The 27,728-nt window shown below is 46.5% G+C and overlaps 1 long non-coding RNA gene across 1 annotated transcript; it reads right to left on the minus strand.

Moving 5' to 3' along the window:
• Positions 1-2,022: 2,022 nt before the first annotated feature.
• LOC311596045 lies at positions 2,023-23,874 on the minus strand. Its single transcript, XR_014778679.1, has 3 exons — positions 23,666-23,874; positions 3,497-3,688; positions 2,023-3,075 (listed from the first exon to the last, which is right to left on the minus strand). It is a non-coding gene; the product is annotated as an uncharacterized lncRNA (long non-coding RNA).
• Between the last annotated feature and the right edge of the window lie 3,854 nt (positions 23,875-27,728).

A 27,728-nucleotide genomic window follows, 5' to 3' on the forward strand; every position in this document is an offset into this window, starting at 1 on the left:
TTTCGAGACAGGGTTTCTTGGTGCAGCCTTGGCTGTCCTGGAACTTACTCTGTAGACCAGGCTGGCCTTGAACTCAGATCTGCCTGCCTCTGACTCCTGAGTACTGGGATTAAAGGCACCTGCCACCACTGCCTGGCTTAATTACACCCATTTTAAAGAGGACATTTCTCATGCCTCAGAACAGTTCTCTTTTTAAACCAGCTGGCTTCTAAAACATTGCCTCTTTTAATAGCTTCTGATGAAGGGCCAGCTTGTTCCTAACTCATCACAGGCCTGAGTTTTTGTAAAATACAGCCCTAAAAGAAATTACTAGAATGCCCAGCTTTGGAAGGTACAGGAATGTCAAATTGGCCTAGAAGCTTCAGAGTTCTCGCTCCCCTTCCATACTTACTGGTGGGGCCCTTGTTAGCATATTGCCGCCAGTCTGCCTAGCAACCGATGATGTCATTACCTGCCTGCCACTAGGTAGGCCAGCTACAAAAAGGGCAAACCCACCGTGTGTGTGTGTGTGTGTGTGTGTGTGTGTGTGTGTGTGTGTGTGTCTGTCTGTCTGTCTGTCTGTCTGTCTGTCTGTCTGTCTGTGTGTGTGTCTGTCTGTCTGTCTGACCTTTCTCCTCTCTTGCTCTCTTACCTCTTTCTCATACCTCTTGCCTTCTTACCTGTCTCTGTCTCTCTTCTTCTCTGGGATACTCCTACCGCTATAATAAACTTCTCCACATCATATCGGTTGCCTGGCATCTTATTTTTCATATTTCATATTTCATCCCTAAAACGGAAGGCCTGATTGAGGCCCTGAGGCCAGAGTGGAATTGTGAGTTTCCTGCCTTTAAAAGAGCTCTACGGTCTGGAATGCAGCATCTGAATTGTGACCCTCACCTCTGGCGCAGCCTTAAGGATTCATGACACCCTCTGGCACTGTTTCTGCTTTAGTAGAGCCGCCCCTCTGCCCTAGCCCTGGATCAGGACATGGGTTAACTTGCTCCTACACACACCCCCCTTCCCCACCCCCAACAAGCTAAGCTCCGGCCTCATCTTAATGGTAGTGGCCCAGCTCAGCAGGAATGTTTGCCGGACCAGCTGTTTTAGTTCATGCATTCATTAATAAAAGTACTGAATGCAGCCAAAGCCACCCGTTTCTTTCTTTTGTCTTGTCTGAAAGGGGGCTGGGAGGGGGCAGGAGAGCGAGCAGACTTAGGGGACGTGTCAGACGTGCCACAGGAAGGCCTCTGCAAGAGGAGGAGCTGTGAGGAGGGAAAGCAGGTGGGGGGAGGGGAGGGGTGGCGTGACGGGGAGGAGGCCTATGACCGCACCGGCAAACTGACTTGTGGAACCAATCCCTGGGCAAAGGGGGTGGGCGGGGGTGGGGGGGCTACACCTGAGAATAAAGAGACACCTGGCCTCTGCTTTCTGGAACAGGAGGGTTAAAGGCTGATGACAGGCAGGGGCCCAGTGAATTGGGAGCCAACGGGAAGGGGTGGGGGATGGGGTGGGGGTGTCTTTGATTTCTGGTCTCTTGGTAACGGAAGAGTAGATTTTTTTTTTTTTCATACTCCATATCGGTCCCAAGTTAAGGTCCAGCCAGTGAAGTCAGCGACAGTCCTGTATGTAGGTCTTTTTGGTGGGGAGGGGCCTGAGGATCCTGGAGAATCAATCCCCCCCTCCCTCCCTCCCCCTTCTGCACTTTCCCATTGAGCTGCACCCACCCCTGGCCTCAGATCTCTTGTTCAGAGACTAAGTGAAGCAATTTGGTCATAGGGCTGTTGTCCAGTGCTGGAGGCGTCCTCTTACCACAGCTACAGAACTGGAGCTTCCCAGAGAGGCTGCTGCCTAACTTACAGTGAATTGGCTGAATAGGAATCTCAAATGCACAGCCATCTCTAAAGCACATGGGCTGGCAACATGGTTCAGCGGGAAAGTGTTCCTTCAGTGTTCCAAGGCGCAGCACCACAGAATAACAGAAAGAAGGACAGAATGCATTAAATGCCACATTGGGTTTATTTTGTCTTGCCATGATTCAAAACAAATTTGGGGGGAGGGGTTTGGTTTGATTTGGTTTGGTTTTTCGAGACACGGTTTCTCTGTGTTAGCCTTGGCTGTCCTGGACTTGCATTGTAGACCAAGCTGGCCTCGAACTCACAGGGATCCACCTGCCTCTGCCTCCCGATTACTAAGATTAAAGGCATGCACCACCACAGGCAGGCCCATGATCAAATTTTAATGCATAAAAATGTGTTAATTTATCTGTAGTTCAAATTGAACTTGTGTCCTGTCCTTGAGTTATTAAATCCAGCCATCCTCAATCCAGCAGGAAGGCTGAGGCTGCTGGGGATGAGCCAGGGCCACAGAGAGGGCACATCGCTCTCACAGACAGCAGGAAGTAGAGATAATTGGGGAGGAGCCACCTGGCTTTCTTCCTTCTGGGGCTTTCCTATAGTCTACTCAGTCAGCTAGCACCACCTAGAAGCCACAGGGCCAAGGAGCCCCAGAAGGAACAGAAAAAGAGAAAGAGTCTGTGAGCACCCACGTCCTGCAATCTCAGTTAGTGATCCAGGACATCTTCTGAAGTCTGTGCTCTCTGTTTCGATCCGTGACAGGGAGTTACTGTCTACTGCTAAGGTAGCAGACAGAAGTGCGTTTGAGGACAGGATCCATGCACAAAGACTGCAGAGCTAGGAAGCCAAAAGGCGTGTCTCCTGGGCAGTGTAGGCTATAGACTCTAGTCCTGTGGTTGTGGAAGCTTCCGTGCCCTGGCTGAAAGTGCAGGGCAGTTTCCAGCGACCTCCACCCCAGCTCTGAGATTCCTCAAGACCTGTCAGGGCTTCAGTTCTTTGGTCCACGGTTTCTCCATTGCCACTTCTGTCAGCCATACAGGAAGGGATAACAGTTTCCTCTGGTCACTTGTACCTCAGGTGTACTAAATTCAAGGTTCTCAGTGCACGACTGAATGGAAGAGCCTGGTTGACTGTGTGGAGAAGCACCCAAACGCGAAAACATGACGGCCAGTGTGACGTCCCAGCTCTGCCACTTATGGGCGAGCTTCAGCGGAAGATGGTCTGAGGGTTTCCTTTGCTTCCTCTGAAAAACGCAAATAGTAACAGAACCTCATAGACTAGACGTGTGGGTCCCCAACAGTGTAGACGTGCTTAACACTGTGTGGGGACCTGTCATTATTTATCAATCTTCCTCCTTAGATTTAGAAAACAATAACCAATTCACTCCCAAATGCTAACATTCAAATGGTTGCTTCCAGTCTGAATTATGGCCCACAAGAGGGCTGTAGAACCGTGATGGCAAGAATAATATTATACATGTTTGGTAGCAGTTATTATCTGCTGCAAAAGGCAAGCATATGGCGGGGGGGGGGGGAGGGGGAAAGTATAGAAGAAAACAGCATTGCACAAGCTGGGGAGTAAGTATGTGAGAAGTATGTGACATATGAAGACATAGGTTCTCACACCTTTAACCCAATCCACACACAAAAAATAAAAAAACACACCTTCTCAATCCTTGTCAATAACATCTGAGATATGCCTTCACTATCCTTCTGTTCTTAGCCCAGGGACAAAACCCTCATCGGATGTGGGATGACATAAAGATGTACTGCGTGCACATATGCCTGTGCATGTACGTGCATGCATACGTGCAGGTCTGTTTGTCCATCTGTCCAGGTGTAGTGCAGTCCACTCACCTGTAATGTAAAATGCATTTTTTTAAACTGGGATCCATAAACTTTGATGACCTTGCTTTAGGTTAAATCTCTCTGCCTGTGACAGAGATTCTTGGTGTGGCCCTGCTTTACTCTGGTTCCTGAGCCTTCTTCCTAGGCCCAGCTGTGGCACAGCCAATGTTTAGCCGAGAGCCCTGCTTGCGAACTCTTGTTACCAGGAACCCTGGCTCTCAAGAGCTCATACCTTCCACTGTCCCTCCGTGGTGCCTCCTCACCCTGCCTGTCTTCAGTAAGATTCCTGTTGGGTCTCCTTAGCCGGAGTCCTCCCCAGCCCCTGATGTTTCTTAGTGGTTTCCCATCCCCTGCCTGATGCCCCCCCAGCCCCCCCCCAGCACTCCCTGGCTACATTTCTACTTGTCCATGCTCAACGTATTTAGCTTTGAGCCCAATCTCTCTCCTAAGGATAGTCCCTATAACACTCATAGTAATTCTGAATAAAGTCTTCCTTGCTGCGTGTGATGGGAAATCTTGTCTAGTTGGTTAGATGTATCCATGAGGGTATCCTAAAGACGAGTAGATCAGGGTCTTCTGACCTAAGCCATGATTGCATTCATTGATGGGCTTAACCTTTGAGTCGTCTACTAGGAGGTAATACTGGGTAATACCAGGAGGTAATAGAGCTATGAAAGGTGGACCTTTGTTGCATAATGGGCTGGCAGGGGCACCATGTGGGGTCATTCCAAGGTGTAAACACCGCCCCCCCCCGGAACTACAGGCCATGCAACAGATCTGATATAAAGGAGGGTTATTGTGGGAAAGGGGAAGAGGGCCTTGGGAAGAAGATAGAGTGAGAGGGCCATTAGGGCAGAGAAAGGGCAGAAAGGAGGCGCCCATGACAGAGGAAGGGAAAGTGGGGACAGAGGGAGAACAGAGAGATGGAGAGCGCTGGGGTAGCAGTTGAGTCCTTTTATCCCTACACATATCTGGAGCATCTGGCAGTGGCCTCAGGTGACGACATGAGACATTGCTAGGATGCTGAAGGCAGGCCAGCTGAATCACCTCTATACTAACAGCCTTAGTTCAAGAGGAGTTCTCTGGAGTCATGCCTTTAAAAGACAAATTCTGGCCTTGGTCCCATCCTGTGGCTCTTCTCTGTTTCCTGGCTGTCATGAGATGAGCAGGTGCCACGTGCCCGCACCACCATGATCATCTTTCTTCACTCGAACCTAAAGCGGAGTCCAGATAAGCAGGAACCGAATCCTCTGAAAACTCTATGCCAAAATAAATCCTCCCTCCCCCAAACGGCTTCTCTCAGGGGTTCCCTCACAGCAGTGGGAAGGCCAGCGCACTGTTTAAACAAGTGTCTTACAACAATTGTTTTTTCCTTAACATCCACAACTTTACTCTTTATAGTTAAAATATTTTTTTAAATCATTTTTTTTGGGGGGGTAAGGATGTTTTGCCTGCATTTATGTCAGTGTGCCATGTGCATGCCTGGTACCCAAGGAAGTTGGAAGAGGGCATCGGATGGTTGTGAGCTGTGAACCCAGGTTCTCTACCAGAGCAAGTGCTCGTAACCATGGAGCCAGCTCTCCGGCCCTGCCCTTTATGCCTTCTAAAACACCACTCCCTGTCCTCTTGCAGCCATGTATCCGGTATGTAATTACCCTTTCTCCCGCCCCTCCCTTCTCTCTCTGCATTGCAGAGTTTCATCTTTCTCTCCTTCCCTGATCCCCATGTGTCCAGACCTCTCTACTCCCACCCTCAACTACAGAAGACCACGGAGATGCCTTGGCACTGCCCCCCAAGGGCTGGTGCTCACTCCAGTGTTGTAAATGGAACCACAAGGGAAGACTTGGTGTTTTAGCTACAGAACATGGAGATGCACCGGGAGGGAGCGAGCTTCCAGCAAAGTGAGAGAGTCAAGGTGGGTGCCTAGGGTCAGTTCTGAAGGAAAGACTTTCCTGAGTAGGGTGGGGGAGGGATTAAGCTGTCAGGGGGATAAAAGGGACAGAAAGCCCTGCAGGATAGAGTTGCAGAAACGTGACTAGAAGGGCAGGTAGATGGAAGATAGGAAAGATGGAAATGTATCAGGGTAGCAGAAGGCTTTCAGTTGACCACAGTCTGTGGAGAGAGGCTCTCCTGGGGCCTCTCTTCTGGGGCCTGCCTCTGAACTTGAAGAGTCCTCACCTCCTATTCCTCTTCCCTTCTTCCTTTCATCCATCCATCCATCCATCCATCCATGCATCCATCCATCCATCCATCCATCCATCCATCCATCCCCCCACTTCTTGTCCCCCTCCTCCCACTGCCTCCTCTTACTCCTCCTTCTCTTTGCTGAGCCTTAGAAAGCACCCTAAACTAAACAGCTGGAATGGCTCACACTTAAGCCCACTTAGCAGTGACCATTAGTCACCCAGTAGTTTTTTCCTTTTAATCTTCTCCAGGTGTTTGTGAAGCCTGTCCTTGGGGCCCGTTCTTTGCACAGCCCCTTGATAACCAACAGATCCACCCCCACTATAAATGCTGACGCATGATGTCAAGTTTCTAACTATCCCACATGCAAAGCTATGACTAGGGCTACGGGTACCAGGCTTTTGCCTCATGCAGGTGGTTTTGAAATTGAAGCAGATTTTACAGTGACTTTACTAAAATATATTACAGCATTGGGGTATAGTTCAGGACCAGAGTGTAGGTTTTGATCTTTTTAAAACCTACTTTATCTGGGGTTCTTTAATTTCTTTACCTCCCTTCCAACCTACCTACACTAGATAGGAGAGAAAGGAGGTTAATAGGGACAGTGGAAGTAGACCTTGGGGCAGTTCCACTCTTTGTCCTCAGAATTTCAACAGCAAACACAGTGACAGGAACAAGCACTAATTAGAGAACAGCAAACACAGGAGCCTCTTCAACATCTTCTCTGGAGTATCTCAAAGCAGAGCGATGAATAGCCAAGTGATGTGAAGCGATGCAAAAGCCAAAAGCCAAGCCTCTGTTTTGTTTGTTTGTTTGTTTGTTTGTTTGTGGGGGCTCCTATTTATCTCCTCTCAGAGTCCATACCTAGATGTTTTTCAACTGGAGAAGAGTATGCCCTCCCCCATGAGGCAGTTCCCTTTCTAGTGGATAAACATCACACACCCTCACACAAGTCTGTTTTACACCCTACACTTGAAATCAAAACACAAACATGTTTACACCATACACTAGAGTACTTGGAGCATCCATGTGTGAAACCTAATCCCCCAGCACTGAAAACAAAAGTAAAATAAAACATTGTCTTAGCATTTCTATTGCTGTGAAGAGACACTATGACCACAGGAATCATTTAACTGGGGCTGGCTTATATAGTTCAGGGGTTTATCCAATTAATGTCATGGCAGAAAGCATGGTGGCATGCTGGCAGACATGATGCTGGAGAATAGCTGAGAGTTTTACATCTGGATTGGCAGGCAGCAGGAAGAGAGAGTGAGCCACAGGGCCTGACTTGAACATTTGAAATCTCAAAACCCACCCTCAGTGACACACCTGCTCCAACAAGGCCACTCCTACTCCAACAAGACCACATGTCCTAATGCCATGAGTCTATGGGGGCCATTTTCATTAAAATCACCATAAACATAAAAGTTGGGTATCATGGTACATGCTTGTAACCCCAAAACTTGGGAAGATGAGGCAGAAAGATCCCTCTGAATCTAGGTCAACCTGAGCAACAGGGAGATTCTGTTTCAAAAAAAGTAAATAATAACAATAACAATAACAATAACAATAATAATAATAATAATAATAATAATAAAAAAATAAAACAAATAAGAACAACAACAAACACTCATGAGGAAAAAAATATCAGAGTGCTGGTCCCCACTCTGATGCTTAGGTACAGGGCAGCAATTTCTCAACCTATGGGTCACAACCCCTTTGGGGGTGGGGGGTCTCATATCAGTTGTTCTGTATATCAGATACTTACATTGTGATTCATAACAATAGCAAAGTTAGTTCTGCGATAGCAATGAAATGATTTTACGGTTGGGGCTCACCCCACCCTGAGGAACTGTAATAAAGGGCCACAGCGTAAGGAAGGTTGAGGACCCATTGCCCTAGAGCCTGAGAAGTTACCTCTCTCCTAACTCCCTGCTGCCGCTCTTACCTCTGGCCTAGGAAAAGACACCGAGAATCCAAGAAACCACCCCAACGCCCATGTTTCCCCTGCATGTCAAAGCAGCTTCTCGTAAGGCATTATCAAAATCCCAGGCCCCTAATTTGACAATTAGAATAATAATGATAATCATGGTTGTGGGGGAGGGGGGGCACCTCGAGTCTTTACATACATAAGGCTTCATGAACTAGGCAGTGTAAATAGCCCCTGATTTCAGATGAAAATACTTATTAGGTGATGGAACCCAAAGCGGGCAGCCAACACACATCACTGCTCCCATTGTGACTCACAGTCACCTTCTAACCGCCATAGAACTACTACAGTAAAACCGCTCAGACAGTAGCACATAAAGATTGATAATGATCTCTCATGTCCCCGCCAGGATCGCATGGTCCAAGAGCAAGTCACTGGCAGACCCAGTGTCTAGAGAGAACCTGGTCTTCTACTGAGATGGCTTGTGACCAGAAACCCTCAGATGTAGATACATGGCATGGGAGGACCACAGGGAATGAGCTTATTCCCGAGGCTGTTTTGGAGCACTAGCAATGGAGCCCATATCCCCTAGTCAGCTCCTCCTAAAGGCCCCAGCTCTTCTCCTCTTCATCCCTCTCCCCTGTTGTCTCTGCTTCCTTCTTCTTCTTCAACAAAGGCTTTGTTTGTTTGTTTGTTTGTTTGTTTGTTTTCGAGATAGGGTTTCTCTGTGTTTGCCTTGGCTGTCCTGGACTTGCTTTGTAGACCAGGCTGGCCTCGAACTCAGAGATCCGCCTGTCTCTGCCTCCTGAGTGCTGAGATTAAAGGCGTGCGCCACCACGCCTGGCGACAAAGGCTTTTACTATGTAGTCCACGCTGGCCTCAAACAGGCAACTTCCTGTTTCCCAAATGCTGAGATTACAGACATGCTCTGCTCTCTTTTATTTTTTGTCCCACCTCTTACTACTGTTGCTTTGAGAAATGTTATGGGTTTAATATTAAATACCTACATAGGCTTGTGTTTGCAATGCTTGGTCTCTTGGTCATGCTATTTTGGAAGGTGTGGGCACTTGGGAGGTGAGGCCGAGCTAGAGGAAGTAGGTCAGCGAGAAGCAAGCTTTTGCAGAGTATGGCAGCTCCGCAGTCTCTTTCTCTTTCTCTGCTTCATTTCCACTATTAGTTGAACATCCTCCAACAAATGTTTTCATCACCATGATGTTCTGTATCATCACAGGCCCAGAAACCGAGGGTCACATGACCATGGAATGAAGCCTCTGAAGCCGTAAGCCAACATGAATGCTGCTTCTTTGACACCGTTCATGTCAAGCTTTCTTATCAGGATGCCAGCTGAATTTTGGAAGGGACACTGTCTTTCACTCATTCTCACACATGCAGACCCTCCCTATCACACTTTCTCTGGGTATTCGCTGTGATCCAAAGCTCACCGTGAGTTAGGCAGTCTTCACTCAGTGAGGGCTGTACGCAAACCTGCAGATCAGTGCTGCAAAGAGGAGCAGAGAGAATCAGGGAGAGAGGTGGGGAGGGACAGCGGGAGGACAGAACAGAGCAATGAAAAACAAAACAAAACAAAACAAAAAAACACTCTCGGGGCTGGAGAGATGGCTCAGAGGCTAAGAACACTGACTGCTTTTCCAAAGGTCGGGCGTTCAATTCCCAGCATCCACATGGTAGCTCACAACCGTCTGTATGAGATCTGGTGCTCTCTTCTGGCATGTAGGAGTACACACAGGCAAAAACACTGTATACATAGTAAATAAATAAATCTTTAAAAAAAAAAAAAAGAAAGAAATGAAAAGAAAAAAAACACTCTCTTCTCGCCCACTGTGGTGCTCATGGCTAACAAGGAACAGAAATCAGGTGAGTGAGACCTCATTCCAAAACAATGTTTTATATGATATGAGAGCCTTCAGGAAAGAAGACCCAGAGACTAGAGATTTTTATGTATTTTATATTTAAGTTTAATATACTTATAATTGAATTTTAAAAGGAATGGCTGCCAGGCATCGTGGTGCATATCTGTAATCCCAGCACCCAAGAGGCTGAGGCAAGAGCGTCATGATTTCAAGGTCATTCTCAATCGTCAGCTACATAAAGAGTTCGAGGGCTGGAGAGATGGCTCAGTGGTTAAGAGCACTGGCTGTCCTTCCAGAGGTCCTGAGTTCAATTCCCAGAAACCACATGGTGGCTCACAACCATCTATAATGTGATCTAATTCCCTCTTCTGGTGTGCAGGTGAACATGGAGACCGAGCACTGTATATATAATAAATAAAAATTAAAAAAAAAAAAAAGAGTTCCAGCCTGGGCTACCTAAGACTTGCTCTGAAATATTGACAGCGGATGAACCGCAGGAATTTAACACAGCTTATTTGTTCATATTCTTCTCAGTAGCTCTATGTCTTCGTTCCTTCTCTGCATGTATAGGGCGATACACCTGCCGCATGAGGTGCCTATGACCTGCTGCTATACAAGGGGAGGTATGTCAGAGAATCCTTTTGTGGCCAGCTCCCACATGGACAACTGAGAGAAGCCCCTAATGCCATGGTTAGGCCCCAGCATACTGTGTGTCCTGAGGAGCTGGGAAGCCTTTCTGAGGTGACATTTTTACCAAAACCAAAGGAAATGAGGACATAAGGAAATGAGGAGATGGGGTCAGCAGGTGGAAATGGAAACAGTGTGATATGTTCCCACGTCTTCTCCATCTCACTGGCTGAGAAGGGTGAGCAGACAAAGGCTTGTAGGGGATGAGGTTGGAGAGCCAGGCAGGTATCTTTAAAGACCATGCCCAATGCCTTAGGAATCCAAGGAAGAGCCTGGCGGGGAGGCGCAGGCCTTTGTTCCCAGCACTCAGAGAGGCAGAGGCAGGTGGATTTCTGTGAGTCTGAGGCCAGCCTGGTCTACAAAGTGAGTCCAGGACAGCCAAGGTTCCACAGAGAAACCCTGTCTCTAAAAAGGAAACAAAACAAACAAAAGGAATGCAAGGAAGGCGCTAAGCCAGAAGAGTGACAGCTCTGGTTAGGACTGGGTCAGCTTCCCTGTGCTCGCATTGGGACAAACCAACTTCAGGAAGACCAAAGTAGATGAAATGGATCTGGTATCTAAATAACAGGGAGGGTTGATATGTGAGCTGTTATTCTGTCTAGGCCTTGGAGGGTAGCAGAGGGAAAGGGTTAAAGAACACAAAAGAAGGACAGGGAAAGAAGTGAAGGCCAGATTAAGTCCATCCCTGGGAAGCTCGGCTTCCCTGATGGATACCAAGGAAATGTTAGAGAAGAAGTTGCCTTTTTAACAGCACACAGTGGGTCAGAACAGTCAGTGTTCAGCTGTCTTGCCTGGGCCTGACTTTGCTCAGGAGTGGGAGGCGACCATAGGAAGTGTGGAATATGGTTCCATCTTGGACCTTACTCCTGTTATGTCATCTAAATGTAGATGCTTACTGTTTCCCGTTAGTGGCTCTGCTGGCTAGTTCAATGTAAACTTCACATTGAGAGAACCTCAATTGAGAAAATGCCTCCATAAGATCAGGATCTAGGCAAGCCTCCCGGGCATCTTCCAAAGGGTGCAGGCCTTTAATCCGAGCAGTTCGGGCCAGCTCAGGCCAGAGTTCAAGGCCAGCCTGGCCTACAAAGCACGTCTAGGACAGCCAAGGCTACACAGAGAAACCCTGTTTCGAAAGCAAACAAACAAACAACTAAGAACAGTGACGTGGAAGCATAAACCAAATAAAACTTTTCCTCTCCAAGTTGCTTTTGGTCCTGGTGTTTTATCACAGCAATAGTAGCATGACTAAGACAGTGGTCATGAAAGTATGAAAACTGTAAAGTAGTGATGGTTGACCAGATGTATACATGTACTGAAAGACATTGAGCTGTACACTGCCTAGGGGTGTGCATTTTAAAATCTTACCTTTAATAACTTTGTCTTCAAAATGAAAGACATTTGGCTATAAGAAACTCATCCTTTGAAACTTTAAGTGTATAGGCCTCCAGCACTTAAAATTTTATAAATTTATGCAACCAGCTGACAAAACAGCAAGTAACCACAGAAGTCGTGCTTTTGTTGTGGATGACAAGCATGTCAGTGTTTGGTACACAGGGAAATTATACTTTAGAAGAATGCTGGAAAACAGGGAAATATGTACAGAATAGATGGCTTTCTATAGGCTATAAAATTACATATATGTCAGTTTTGCCATATGTATTTGGCTGGTGGGATTTTAAGATGTTAGTTAGCATGTTCATTGTTTATTTTGTGAGCATGGGGGGTGGGGAAGGCATGGTGTTTCTTTGAGACAGAATCTCAATATGTAAACCAGGCTGGCCTTGAAGTCATAGAGAGCCACCTGTCTCTAACCACCCTACCCCCACCCCAGTGCTGGCATTAAAGTACGTGTCACCGTTGTAGTGGGTGTAAACCTGTTTTTGTTTTGATCCCAAGTGTGGAATGTGAAACTGCCTCGTGTGAGGGCATGTGATGTTTGTCCACTGGAGACAGACTTGTGAGAGCGTGTGTGATGTTTGTCTGCTAGAAAGGGAACTGCCTCGTACAATGGCATGGTCTTTGCCAGTTGAAAAAAAAAATCCCGTATAGACTATGGATGGGTATAAAAAATATCCCAAAAAGCAGAGATCTCTTTGCATCGCTTTGCATACTTTGCATTGCTTGGCTGTGCATAGTTTCACTCCTAGAGAGAACACTCCAGAGAAAACATCCAGGAGTCTGCTTTTGGTCCCTGTTGTTGCTCCAGCGGCTGCTTGTTCCTGAAGCTGTTTGCTGTTGAAATCCTGACAAGGAAGAGTGGAATCACCTCCCCGCCCCCAAGAAACTGAGTCCCAAAGGCTCTAACTCCACTCTCTCTACTAATCTTCTTTCTCTCCCATGTAGGGTAGCTGGGTTGGACAGGAGATAGAAGCATTAATGAAACCCAAATAAAGTAGGTTTTAAAAAGATCAAAGCCTACAAACCATGCTCAGCCTTATATGCTTTTGAGAGAGTCAGGGAGGAAAGAGAAAGAGAGAAGAGGAAAAACAAACAAACAAACAAACAAACAAAAACTAGGGAGAACGAAGGGAGCCCAGTAGTAACACTCGAGTAGTGTGATTTTTTTTTTAATTTCTCTTATCCCTATCATTTTACTATTAAATTTTTTGTAGTGAATGTGAATAATGAATATTTCACCATAATATGTGGGTTTAAGGTAAATCTCATACAAAATAAAGTTATGGGGGGGGGGGAAACAATATTCTAGCTTGCTTTTCTGTGGCTGTGATATACATTATAGCAAAATGCAACTTGGCTAGGAAAAGGTTTGCAGATTACAATCCCTCACCAAAGGAAACCAAAACAAAAACTCAAGACAAGATCTTGAAGCAGCAACCATGGAGGAATGCTGCTTACTGGCTTGCTCCTTCTGGCTTGTTCAGACAGCTTTCCTGTACAGTTCAGGCCCACCAACTCCAGGGATAGCACCATCCACAGTGGCCTGGGCCCTCCTATATCAGTTAGTAATCAAGAAAATGTCCCACAGACGTGCCACAGGCCAATCTGAACAGGGTAGTTCTTCAATTGAGTGTCCCTCTTCCCAGAGGACTCTAGCTTTGTGTCAGGTTGGGAGCTGAGGTTGACTAAGGCAGCCATGATAAATTGTGATCTCACATCAAAAGGAGAAGGAAATAAGCTGAACTGGAAACAATGGGCTCACTGACCATTTCAAAACGTTCTGGCTTCTCTCTGATTGCTTCTGTGTACATGTGCTTTCAGCCTCATGAACAGGAAATATAGAATCTCATGAATCATTAGCTACACAATGGTAAACCGTGTGTGTGTGTGTGTGTGTGTGTGTGTGTGTGTACTATTTTACTTTTTATGCACTATGAAGATTTAATTTAGTTCAAATATTTTGGGCTGTGGAGATGGCTCAGTGGTTAAAATACTTGTCACGTAAGTAACCCCCAGAACCCACGTAAGTGCTGGGTGGGTGTGGTAGCCAACAGAGACAGGGAAATCCCCAGACAAGCTGACTAAGAGATTAGTCAGATCATAGGACTCTGGGTTTGATTGAGAGGCCTTGCCTTAATGAGTAAGGTAGAAGGCTACAGAGAATGATTTCTCGCAACAACCTCAGGCCTCCACAGGCATGCACAGGAAGACACACACACACATACACACAGCACATTCAAACATACACACACATATATAATACACACATTAAAATTTTTTACAAAAGAAAAAAGATCTTCCTGAGACACAGTTATGTTAAGATCATCTCTGGGCTTGACAGGAAACAGGAAGGTGAATGAAGCATGCAGTACTGGCCTCTTTCCTCCTGTGGCTCTGTGTCAGTTGGGGAGACAGACGTGGACAGATAGGACAACATTGAATGACACGGAGCACTGGGGGTGGGGTGGGTGGGCAGGGGCAGAGCCAGAAGGGTGAGCTACAGAGGCGCTCAGTCAATCAACAAATGATTCTTTTAAGGAAGGCTCCGTTACTGCAGACTTTTCTGGCGGCAGCAGCTGGGCTGTGCCGTGAGTGGACTGAGCTGTGCCGTGAGTGGGCTTTTCTGTAAGGAGTTAATAGTCATCAGGTATCTGCCCTGAGCCTCTGTGTGCTGACTTTTCCCTTCCTCTAATCCTCACGATGCCTGGAGGCTGATTTGGGGCTTAATTGGGAGGGGACAGGAGAGCGCAGGATCCACAGGACCGTGGCTAGACAGCCAGGCTCCTCAGCCAAGCCACCTGCTCTCTTGTCTGTTTCTGTTGAGTGCCTAATTACACAAACTGCAGCAAATGTCTTGATCTTTGAGCCTTGATTTCTTCATCCCTGAAAGGGCATGAGAGCAGCACAAAGCCTGCCGTATCTGTGACCAAGACACTCTGGCCAGTACTTGACAAATAAAAAGGCAATGTAGACATTGCTGTCTTATATTCCTAGGCCACAAAGGAAATATTCTGGGCTTCTTTGCATTTCTCTCGGCCATGTGTCAGATTTTGCCCTACAGAGCCAACGTGTGATGATGATCCAGCAAATGTATTTTTTGTTTGTTTGTTTTGTTTTGTTTTTGAGACAGAGTGTCATGTAGTCTAGGCTAGCCTAGAACTCACTTTGTAGCCCACAGTGGCCTTGAACTTCTATGATCCTCTCAGCTCAGATTCTTGAATGGGGGGGCGGGGTTTGCAGGTATGTGTCACTAGGCCTGGCTCTCCAACAAACATTTTTGATCCCCTACTATGGATCCAGCACTGTCCAACTTGGGAAAGCAAAGATGAACTGACATGACCCTCCCTGGGGCTGTTTGCAAGTTAGTGCATGAGAGAAACACAAACAAAATAACAGAACGAGCTAGTAATTAGTAACAGCGATGGCCTAAAATGCTCTGAAGTCCCGGAAAACACTCTCACCCCTCTATCTCTAAATGTGGTTCCCATTATTATGTTTATAGTACTTTTTTTTCCACAAAGGAAATCAGGAAACAAATATTCCTGGGAGTCTGGGGGCGCCAGACACAGAGAATCACCTACAATGGCAGACACTACACTACAAGCCAGTACCATCTCCACCTTTGCTCCTGTGAAGAATATCCAGCTGCCACTCTCCAGTCACACTAAGGAAGCTGGCCCTTGGTGGCAAAGTTAGATCACTCTTCCTAGGTCATGCCACCAAAACCTTCCAGAACTAAGGTGCAAAGCCAAGGTCTTATTCTCTCCACAGCACACTCCTGTCTCCCATATAATATTCTACAAGCATCTAATTCAGTACTCACAGTAATTGGGGCACTGTGCCCGTTTTTGCACATGGAAAAACTGATGCTCAAAACTTAAATGATTTACTTGAAGTCAAAGAGCTACTAAGCATCAGGACCGACTGCTCCTGAAGCTGTGGTCCCTGCCCAGATGCCTAGATGTTACACAGTTTCCCATTCCCTCCCCCAGAGCTACTAGTGAAGGAAGGCAACCAGGATTGTAAGGAAGGAGACATGAATTCTAGACCTGACTCTGCTATTCACTAGTTCAGTGACCTTGGATAAAGTGTTCTCCCTCCTTAGACCCAGAGGAACTTGTCCCCAGAAGCATGGAATGGACACTGAAAATAGAGTAGGAGCCCAGAGGCTGCTTAGACAAGAAACCCCTCAACAGTGTCAGCAAGCTCTGCTGGGAGAAGCAGATCTTTGCCAATGTCAGCAAACTACCTGGAGTGTCGTGTGTTGGCTAAACCATCACGTACAGTCTTTTCCCGCAGGGAAAGGACGCGATGTGAAGAAAGGATCAGAAAGGGAGCAAAGAACAGATCCAGGCAGTGTGTGCACACGGAAGGGAGGACAAAGGAGGAAGGCTGGGAGAGCACAGGAAAGAAGTCCCTGCGAGGAACGCCTTTAGTAAGAGGTGTCCCTACAGTTGGGATTTTCTGATACTAATTAGTAGATGGGTCACCCTGGAGCAGAGGGCTTACAAGATGAGCTGCAAAGCTGGAACCTGTACACAGAGCACGTGAAATCAATGACTTAGAGAAGAGGCCTTTCTCCTCTTACAACAGAGCTTGCAAAAAGTAACTCCAGCAGGAGAATAAATGGTCATAACACATTTACAGAATTACCTGGGGCCAAAGAAGGGGAAGAGTGGACTATAAAACAAGGCTCTGAGGATGTCGTGCCTTGACGTTCCCAGAGTGACTGGGGTGGAAACCAGGATGGAGAAAAGAGAAGAGGGGAGCGTGAGCCAGGGCACAGAGGAAGGAGAAGGGGAGCGTGGCCAGGTGAAAAAGAGAAGCACTTCAAGTTCTGAGCTGAAGCTTTGGTATGAAGGAAAAGGCAATTGGTTATGGGATGAGCTCAGGGAAAACCTGTGAGGTCTTTCCCCACCTCACCCCCCAGTAGGTTAAAGCAGGACAATGTCAGTAAGATGAACAGAGAAAATGGCTCAGTTGGCGAAGTGATTGTCGTGCATGCAAAAAATGACCCCCTGCACCCATTTTAGGCACACCTGAAATCCCAACACCAGAGACTTGGGGGCAGGAGGCTACTTGAGGTTTACTGGGCAGCCAGTCTAGCCAAATGGATTAACTCTAGTTTCAGTGAGGAAGCCTGTCTCAGAAAAATAAGGTGGAGGGTGGCGTGGGGTGGTATGGATGGAGGGGGATGGAGAGGGGGCTTGGGGGTTAAGATCAGTCTCAGCACCCGTGTCAGGCAGCTCACACCTGCCTTTAACTCCAGCTCCAAGGGGATCCAATGCTCTGTTCTGTCTTCCAAAGGACATATGATGTATACACACACACAGAGACACACAGCACACTTGAAATATATGCAAGCAGACATATAACACACATTGTGAATACACACAGAGACACACAACACATATGGACTATACACACAGAGGCACACAACATACATGGTATATACACATAGAAACACACAACACACATGATGTATACACACAGAGACACACAACACACATGACATATAAACACAGAGAGACACAGCACACATGTACTATACATACAGAGACACTTAAACAAAAGCAAACATTAATTAAAAATAATAAAGTGGAGAGTCTGGAGAGATGATGCCTTAGAAGTTATGAGCACTGGCTGCTCTTTCAAAGACCCAGGATTTAACTCCCAGCAGCTCACAACCATCTGTGGCTCCAGTTCCTAGTAATCCAATACCCTTTTCCAGCCTCCACAGGCACCAGGCATACATATGATGCACATACATACATGCTACTCACACACATAAAATATAAAATAATATGACAAAAATAAGATAAAGATAAGGAGCAATTAAGGGAGACACATTCATGCATGTGTGTCCCATACACATATGTATGTCGGAACACGTACATGCACACTCATAGCCCTCTATGTAAACCTCTCCCAGGCACCCCAAAATAAAGCCAATGAAACAAAAGATGTAGAGAAGGAAAAAGGCACTTAAGAAGTGAAACTAGGGGGCTGGAGAGATGGCTCAGTGGTTAAGAGCACTGCCTGCACTTCCAAAGGACCCGGGTTCAATTCCCAGCACCCACATGGCAGCTCACGACTGTCTATAACTCCAGCTAAAATAAAAATAAATAAACTAAAAAAAAAAAAAAAGTGAGACTAGTAGTCCAGCAAAACCTTACTGTGCATAGAGGACTCCCAAGGGAAGGCACCCAAGAGTTTGCCCAGCCTTTCCCTCCTGAAGTTGAGATATATGACTGTGTTTAGAAGCTTTAAGGACTGGATGCAGACACAAAACTCTGCATCTCTTCACATCAATATCACTGGACTTCCCTCTCCTCCAGATAGGATATGGGAGAGAGTTTGGGCTGGATCCCTTAAAGCAGGCTCTGAAGCAAGGATCTGAGGCAGGTGGTTGACTTGGGGATTGATCCAAGCATACAGCCACAGGAAATGCAGAAGGGAGGCATTGGAGGGAAGGCAGTCAGGACAGTCAGGGGGACTGCATCCAGTGGAGACCCTTGAGAACCAGTGAAGTCCCATCTCTCAAAAGTATGCTTTCAGAGAGGGGAAGGGACCAGGGCATTTCTTCCTCAGTGACCACCAGCCTCTTTTCTCACATTGGCTGTAGGCATCCTGCAGAACTCTTCAATGGAGTGTTGATGTCAGTGCTCACAAAACCATTGACTCAACAAATGGAAGGAAACAGGAACATAAAGAGGTTGTGATCAGAGCATGGAACAGCTGTCCAGCAAGTGACCCAAGCAAAGTGGCCTTAGGCAGAGGGTGCTCATTATTAGTGTGGTTATGGTATCTGGGTAGCAGGGGTCCCCCAGTATGCTTATGGGGCTGCTGGGATAGTCAGCGGGGACAAGCGCCTGGGGCTGGAACTTGAAGTTATGCTTGCAAAATCAACAGTGGGTTTTTCTTAGATTGGGGGAGCTGGTTTAGGAAATGCATCAATAAAGAAGACTTCGGGGAGTGAGCCAATGCTTCTTGCAGGCCGTCAGCCTTGAGATCAAAGCAATATCCGTACCGCCATCATGGGTCTTACAAAGATAGCATTTGGAGGAAATAATTTTGTTTCAACAATTTAACTCTAAGGAACTTGATTAAACATAGGAATGATGAAGGTTACACTTTTACTTTTTTATTTATTCATTTTATGGGTGTGCTTGGAACACATATAGAAGTCAGAGGACAGACAATTCATGGGTGTCAGCTCTTTGCTCCCACCAAGAGGGTTTCTGGGGATCAAACTCGGGTCTTCAGACTTGGCGGCAAGTGTTTTTACCCTCTGTGTCCTCTCACCAGCTTCCGTGCTTTTGAGGACAACTCTGAGTAAATGCCAGCATCTTGAACGCCGATCTGCTTTCTCTCGCTACACTCAGAAACCCACCACTTCCTGTGCTGCTAGGACATCACAGGTAAAAGAAGTCTCACTCTCTGATGTTGCTTAGAGCAGGGAGCGAGTTTAGGGAGAGGGCAGAGGGAAGACAGAATTACATACCAATCGTGATCAGAGATGGAATGCTTTGGAGGGGGGAAAAAAACATCACCAAAGATCCAAAGATGAAAGCTGTCAAGGAGCCTGAAGAAAGAGGCGGACAAATCCGAGATTGATAAGAATATGGCCTGTTAGGGGCTTGGGGATAGAAGTGTTGCCTTTGGCCACAGTAAGACCCAGGATTCTATACCCCGAATCTGGAGGAAGGGCCTTATACAGAGAAATACAAAGGTCACCGGGATGTATCTGCACCTTCTCAAAAAACTATTAACATGTCAGACTGTGTTTACAAAGCCAGGCAGGTGTAGCACTAAACCCTGGGCTGTCTTAACAACTGTGTTTAATTCTATAGGCTTTAAAAAGAACGTGTGCTAGGGTCACCCAGCGGGCAAGTCTTGACCAAGATGGCTGTGGCTAGGACAAACTGAGTCCCAGCAAGGGCCACTGACTGGACCTCTATATTAAAGGTGGAAGGCTTCAGTCTGGCCCTATACTGTTGAACCTGACTGTGACAGTAATGAGAAAACCACTAACCAAAGTTCAAGGTGATTGCCACTTTCTTTAAAACAAAACAACAACACAATCTTTTTTGGGTACCAAATGACTAGAAACAAGATGGCAATGGCCTTGACATAATGACTTGACAGATATTAAGTTAGAATCCTGAGGAAGCCCCCTTCTGTTGGTGGCACATAAACCTCTCTCTAGCCAATGTGCTCCCCGCAACAGAGAGTGTCACCTTTCTTCCTGTTGGCCACTGGTCAGTTGTGGGATTCTGGTCCTCCGCAGGATCTCTATCAGTTGAACAGTGATCCAATAAAAGAATAAAGAAATAAAAGAATGACCAGATAAAGCCCCAGCCTGGGCTTTGCTGATAACAGTAACAAAACAAAGGATAAAGTGGCCTGGATTATATACCGCTGCAGCTTTGTTTAACCTTGTGATGACAGTTGTTCAGCTGGGTTAAAGGGAGTATGTGCCTTGCTCATAAACAAATAAATGAGTGAAGAAACCTCTCGGCATCCGTGATTTATAGCTACAGAGCTATTACTCAGGGCAGCCTATAAACACCTTGCCACACAGACAGGGCTAATCCGACTTTCTCCTTTTGATGAATAATGAAACCGCAATTTAAATAACTGAAATAGCTTGTCAGCTTGCTCAGATTTAACCCAGGGCTCTCCCCAACCCAGGTGGCTCACTGTGGGGGGAGGGGTGACTTCTACCCACATTTTCAACCTGGCCCACTCCTAAGGGCCTCTTCTTTCCAGCCTTTTGCCTATAGTTAGCATTTGATCTTGTTTTGTGTTGGGCTTTAATTTTGTGCAAATTACGCAATTGCATTATGAAACGTATGATAGAATTACGTCTTCTCTCATAAACCAGAACGTCCACTTATCCCACGTCTTGTGGATATCAGAAATCTATGCCTTCATTTTTTGTGCTTCTGGTCCTTTCTATTATTCTGCCAGGCTGTGGTTTCCCCGGCTTTGTGTCTCCACTCTTTCTTCCTCTTCACTTTCCCCCAGGACCCCAGAGTTACTTTCTCTGGAGCTAGTGTATGCACACTCTTTCTTTCCAGGGCTTTGACCCAGCTGGCCCCACATCCCAGCAACCCCTCAGAGGCTGGCAGCTGTTGCTCCCACTGTGGGGTTTAAGCAAGTTCCTCAGGAGGCAGTCGGCACACACGTTTTATGAGTCAGCTCTGCCTCACCAAAGACTCTGATCTTTATGGCTAACCCATCCAATTCTTCTTTCTGGGTGTGACTTTCTTGTTTTTTGCTTTCCCTGGGATGGGGAGAGTGCCTGATTTTTTCAGGCAGCTTTTCAAGCCTCATATGGTCTGCCATAATGTTTACTCTGCTGTTGAGGCAAGCCTCTCGTAAGATTTCCTTTGCAGGCTCTTTTGGTGCTTTGTTTTAGCCACGTCTCTCACTGGCTTAGCCTTCTGGGCCTATTTGCTTTTACTGCAGGATGGGTGCAAAGGTAAGTTTCAGAACGCTTCTGGTTTTTGGGGGGGGTTCCCTGACTCAGAGGCCCTGTGGCCCAGCGTTGAGTTTGTGGGGAAGCTGCCATAGCCAAAAGTTGTGCCAAGGATTTGGGCCCTGGCTCATAGATTTCCATCCCCATTTTAAGCCCAGATCATGCACTGGTCTGGCTGCTTCATTTTGCAGATGAGAAAAATAGATCCCATGGCAAGATGATGCATTAAAAGGAGATCCAGTGTCTGAGGTTATGTCACTGTGCTGGGCCATATTTATGTGGGTTCTCCTGACCCCCACCCAGGCTCCCCAAACACTTCCTGTGTCCTGAGTATTCTTACTTTTTCATATGGTTATACATGGTATGCACACAGACACGCACAGACTACCACACTCAGGCTTAACTCTAGAGTTTATAGGGTACAGAGCAGAGTGAAAAGCGGGGTCCAGCTGGGGTTGTTCCTGTGTACATGCTGCCGTCTGGACGCATAGTGGACAGGTGATTTCCCAGGAAATTCCAACCTTGATGTAGGAACCCTGGGTCAGTGGGTGGAGTATGGGTCAGAGGCCCTTGCTCAGTTGCCCACTGAACAAGCCATGGCACCACAAGTTGATGGAGTGACAGCCACACCTTACCTCCTCCTATGAGACATCTTACGGAACACACCCAGCCCCGGCCTTGTCTGTGCTTGCATCCATGTCAGGGGGGATTAGTAGCAGAGCATGGCACATTGATATATTAGACAGAGAGCAGCTGGGGCTGGGAGACCAGCTAGAGCTCAGGGGCCAGCATCAGAGACAGATACACGGGAGCCATGCCAGGGAGGTGGTGGGAATTAGGCCACATCAAGCCTCCTGTGAATGCCCATCTGACTTGCCTTGCAAATGCAATCATATATTAGGGATCTCAAGATGAGCTGGGCATATGCCTTTGATCTGAGCACTTGGGAAGCCAACCTGATCTACATAGCAAGTTACAAGCTATCCAGGACCCTGTTGAAAGAGTGAGATAAAGAGAAAGGAAGAAGGGAGGGCGGAAGGGACGGAGGGAGGGAGGCAGGGAGGGAGAGAGGAAGGGAGGAAAGGAGGGAAGAGAAGAATACCAAGACAGCAGAGCAGTGCACCAAGCCTACATGACCATGCAGCTACTGCATATATGGTGCTCAGGCTGGACTCTGGGATTTGGAAGATCCAGAGAAAAATAGAAAGTAGGGTCAGCTGCAAACTCCTTAAAGACTGTAGCGTTACTACTCCCCATGGGCCTCTAAGCTCCACAGTTCACGTGTCATGTGAGCCTCATCTCTGCCTTATTCCTACTCCTCACAGCCCTTTGGGTTCGTCAGATCAGCTGTTCTTGACGCCTTAGACTACAGATGAGATGACAAGACACTGGGCCTGCCATGCACCGATCACATCATCGGAGTTCTGAGGCTGGTATTTCGAACGAGCACTGCTGTGCCTTGGTTTCTTCTTTTGCTTATGGTGTCCGGTCATCCCTTCCTCTCTTCTTCAGGACTGCAGCAAGTTAACAGCACACTTGCTGATCCAGAGGAAGCGTGCGCAGTAAATGAGCCGGAAGCAGGCACACATCTGTCTCACATAAACGTTCTCTTATCTGCTTGATTATTAGCCTATTTTAACTTGAAGCATCCTTGTTTGTTTCCACCTAAGTAACTTTAAATAGGAGCTATCTTATTCTGATGGCATGAACTAGAGACCAAAATTACTCGCCTTACAAAAGACAATCATAAAGGCACATGGGGAAATGACAGGCAAGGGGATCTCACCAGACACTTAGCTTTCTGGAAGCACACAGCCTGGACTCGCTCTTCGTCAAAGAAGGGAATTAGCAAGCTCTTAACAACGAGCCCGCCTCCTACTTCTCTTTGATTTAATCTTCAAGGGAATACTTCTGTCACATTCCACTCCCTGTTGTTTAATGCCCCGCTGGTCCCTGTATCAGTTAATGTCATCTCTTGTACCCTGGTCTGTTTGTCATACTTTGAGAAATACCAAAGAGGAGACTAAGAAGTGGGAAAGCCAAGATTTGTGTTCATGTACCAAGACTGCAAAAAATTTAAAGCCCCAAACAAGCCAGTCAGCAATAGAGTCTGCAGACACGTGGACGGGGAGGATAATGCGTACCGGTTCTCCCACAGTGATGGCCCCAGAGGGGGAGAAAACAGGCTGTGGTCAAACGGACTGCATCAAATTAACGATTGCCTTACTTATTTAATTAAAGGTGCTAGACTCAAAGGGGAACTAAGGCTTAGTAGGGGAAAAAAAAAAAGGAAAAGAGATTTAAAAAGAAAATTATAGATGGAGCAGAAGACTCGACTGCATGAGCCTGCTCGAGCTGCTGCGACCCCTGCCACTGGTAAAGAACTTAATGGCAGAAGTTAACATTCTTATGATTCTGGAGGCTGCAAATACCTGATCAAGGTATCAGTGGGGTTGGTGCTTTCTGCAGCTTCCCTCCTTCGCTTATAGATGGCTGTCCTCTTCCTGTGTCCTCATACAGCCCTTTGGGCATGTCCTTGTCTGCAGTCCCCTGTCTTACAAGGACCCCAGCGATGCCGTACTTGGGTGCGCCATGGTGATCTCCTTTGGTTCAGTTACTTCCCGAAGACCTCATCTCACACTATAGGCACATTGGAATTTGGGACACACTCACAATTAAGCACAGAACAGGGGCCCTTAGGAGTCTCTTGTCCCCCATCCTTGTGGATTCTGATGCCCCATCCTCCTCTTTCCAACAGCCCTGCAGTTTCCTGACTGCTTCCTTAAAGTAGCCCCCTGAGTCTCACCTGTCCTCCGTCCATCAGCTCAGCCTTTCCTCCTGCTGGAATATGCAGCTGCCTTTAGGTCTTCCATTCAGTCCTATACTATACAGCTACTTGCCGCTCAAATGGAGGACTAGAGGCAACATGTGAAGACGTCCCTCCTCAAGATCCAGCCATGAGATGACTCCACTGTGTCTTGGATATGTCTGCAACAGACATGGGTAGTATTTCTTTGCCCGTTTTGTTGTTGTTGTTGTTGTTGTTGTTGTTCTTTGGATCGTCTCAGATTAAGTCACTTTATATAAGTCACGTATTTAAGACTCCCCCAAGATGACATCCAAGTAGGAAAGGCAAAAGATTCTCTGGGTGCTTTAAGTAAAAAGCATGTGACACGGCAAATACTTAAGCCGCAGGGGGAGTGTGAGAAGCAGACAGATGAAACACCGCAAGAACAAGAGCTACACTGAAGTGGAGATGTAGGAATGAAACCTAAAGTTCCCCACTCCATGGAATGACCATATATGGCATAGGTGTGTGTGTGTGCATGTGTGCGTGTGCATGTGTGTGTTAGGCCCAGGCTGACTTGAAGCAAGGACCTTCTATTCCAGCTAAGCCTCTGTTGTTTCTCATAACTTTCCAGCCAGCATAGTTCACAGCCCAATAACAGAATCTCTTTTTATATTGCCTGTTTCAGTGACATTTGCATACATAGCCCTCTCCTTTCCCTGTAGAAGCAGAGCTGTGGCCTTGACCTCGCTCTTTGACACAGACTTAGGAGCCATCATTACACTGAAGTGAGTGTGGAAGAAAAGTGATTCAATTCTCAGCTCAGCTAGAACGATTTTCTCAGAACAGTGCTTTTTCAAATGGGATGGAGTTGATTACTCTACCAACTCCTGCGTTTGTTCAACTGTCTACTCTCTAAAACACATACTGGTTGGAGTCTTAGCCCTGTCTCCCTCCCACGGGTGGGTCCATCCCTCCCCCAAAAAAGATGGTCATCCTTATCTTGGCTGATTCCTTGCAGTGTCTCTGAGAACAAGGCCAGGCAAGCCCTTCATTCCTGAAGAGAGTAAACTCGGCCTGCCCACTGGAATTCCTACCACTGCCTGTTGCAGCCCTGGCCCTTTGCACCTGAGACATTTTCCAAAGTCAACTGAATCACTCTGTAGCCAACGATCAGGTTGAGTTCCTGTTTCTAGTAATTTTCTTGGCCACAGGATGAGTGTCTGGTCTGATACCCATGTCAACAGGCTTTCCTGCCCCAGGGTCCTTGTTAAGCTGCTGGCACTGGTGTCTTCTCTTAGGGTTTATTTCTTGATCTGCTTTTGTCTGGGGCACAGCTTTGTGGACTGGAAGGGTCTCAGAGCTTTGTACAGGTACAGCCCTCTGCTTCTGTTTTCTATAATGCTCAGCAGGTTTCTTTCCATCTGTGTAATGGGGTGTTATAATAGATTGAAAAATATCTCGACTCTGAGAAAGCCATGTCCTAGATTCTGGAAACTGCCAACGTAACTTCATTTGGAAACAGGGGGTCCTTATAGATTGATAAAGGATCTTAATATAAAGAGATTTTTATAGTGGGCTTTCAATGCTGTCACAAATGACCTTAGAGCAGGGACACTGCAGGAGAGGACATGCATAGAAAAATCAGTAATATGATATTGGAGACAAGTGGCTAGGAGCCAAAGGGCATCATTAGCTATCAGCATCCAAAGTATGGATACTTACTATTGGAGGCTGAATTGTCCTCCTCCCCAAATTCATATGATGAAGGCCTGGTCCAAGTACCACAGAATGTTACTAAACTTGGAGACAAGACTTTTAAGAGGTGATCAAGTCAAAATGAGGAAGGAACTAGACTGGTGTCCTCATATACAGAAGAAGAGACTCCCAGAGGAAGGCCAAGTGAGGTCAAGGTGATAAGAAGACAGCTATGTGGAGAGAGGTCACAGGGAAAGCTAGCCCTGCTGACATCTTGATCTTAGATTTCCACTCTCAGTAATTTCTGATGTTCAAAGAGCCTGTGGCTCGTTGTTATGACAGATTTAACAAATGAATATACCTGCCAACACCCCATGATTTTGACCCAAGAATGTTGATTTCAGGCATCTGATTTCCAGATTATGAGAACTAAGTTTCTGTGCTTTCATGACACCCAAATATGTGGTCTCTGTTATGGCAGGCTTGTGAAACTAACGTAAAAGATGGTAGATGTCTAGCCGACGGGTTGGTTCCCATGATCAGAGGGGTCACGGTGGGCCTGGTTGATGGTGGGTGAGTACCCTGCATATTTTAGTGTCCTCTGAATTCCCTTCTCATAGAGGCCATTTTATATTTCATTCTTCTGCCCAAGTAGAAGAGCCTAGAAGAGAATAAAATACACTAGCCAATGGCACTGGGGGTGGGGGGACGGGAGACATTACTTAGGTTATGCTTTGTTGTTTGTTTCCTGCCTTGGTATTCTATCTTCCTCTAATGAGTCTCACTGATCAGGGTTCCATGGAGAGCCAAATATTGCCTGTACTAATGCTTTTTATTCAAATGTTATCTGTCCTAACACTTCTTAGCAGTGGCTGTGGTTAGCAACATAGAACACTCACTCTATACAAGGCTCTCTGCTAAACGCTATATCTAAATCTTTTATTTAAGCTCCTGAGAGGACCTTTTTGTATAGATAGCATTGTTCTTTCATCCTTAAAGACAGGGAAGCTGAGAGGGCTGGACAAATGGCTCGGTGGTTAAGAGAACTTGCTGCTTTCTCAGAGGGCCCAGGTTCAGTTCCCAGCACCTACTTCCAGAAGCTCACAATTGCTTGTAACTACAGTCCCAAGAGCTCTGCCATTTTCCCTGTTCTACATGGGCACTCTATGCATATGGTACATATACGTACACTCGGGCATACACTTATACATATTAGATAGATAAATGATAGATAGGAGATGAACAGATGATAGATAAATAGATAGAAGATGGATAAGTAGATAGATAGATAGATAGATAGATAGATAGATAGATAGGGAAATTGAGGCAGAGAGGGGTGAAATACTTTGCCCATGGAAGTGGAAGAGCTGGAAGATAAACCTGGCATATGAATGCCCAAGTCTGAACCTTTACTGCCACCAACTTCAAGAAGAAGTTTGGGGATTCATTTTATCAGACCTGGACTCAATAGATGGATGGATGGGTAAATGGGTGGATGCATAAATTCATGGATCTTACAAGCAGATGGAGGGATAGAAGAATCCACAGCAGATGGATGGGTGGATGGATGGATGGATGATGACAGGACTTTTTGCATTTCAAAGGAAAGCTAGCAGGATGTTGTTCAGGGCTGTTTTGATCACATTCTCTTAGTTTATCTGTTACAATTGCTTCTTCCACAGTCCTAACCTACCTATCACCCAACACACCTCTCTGTTCTTTGCCTCCTTGATGCTAGAACAGGGAATAACTTCACTGAAGCAACCGCCTCTGCTACCTGCATCCATTCAGCTGTTATCTCGTCTCATCCAGCCATTAGCATGTAGAGAAAGAGCCTAGTGAGAAAAGGTGGATTGAGTAAAACTGGTACTCATGAGGGATCATGGACTCTGGGTACTATTGCTGCTCCAGTATACAGAAGAGAAAAATTAGGTCTAGGGTTGTTAAAAATACTTCTCCACAAATCACACACAAAAAACATGGTGTTACTGTTGACTCTCACTTCCATG

The sequence above is a fragment of the Acomys minous genome (assembly GCF_964271855.1).
Source record: "Acomys minous genome assembly, chromosome: 4".
NCBI classification, from domain to species: Eukaryota; Metazoa; Chordata; class Mammalia; order Rodentia; family Muridae; genus Acomys; species Acomys minous.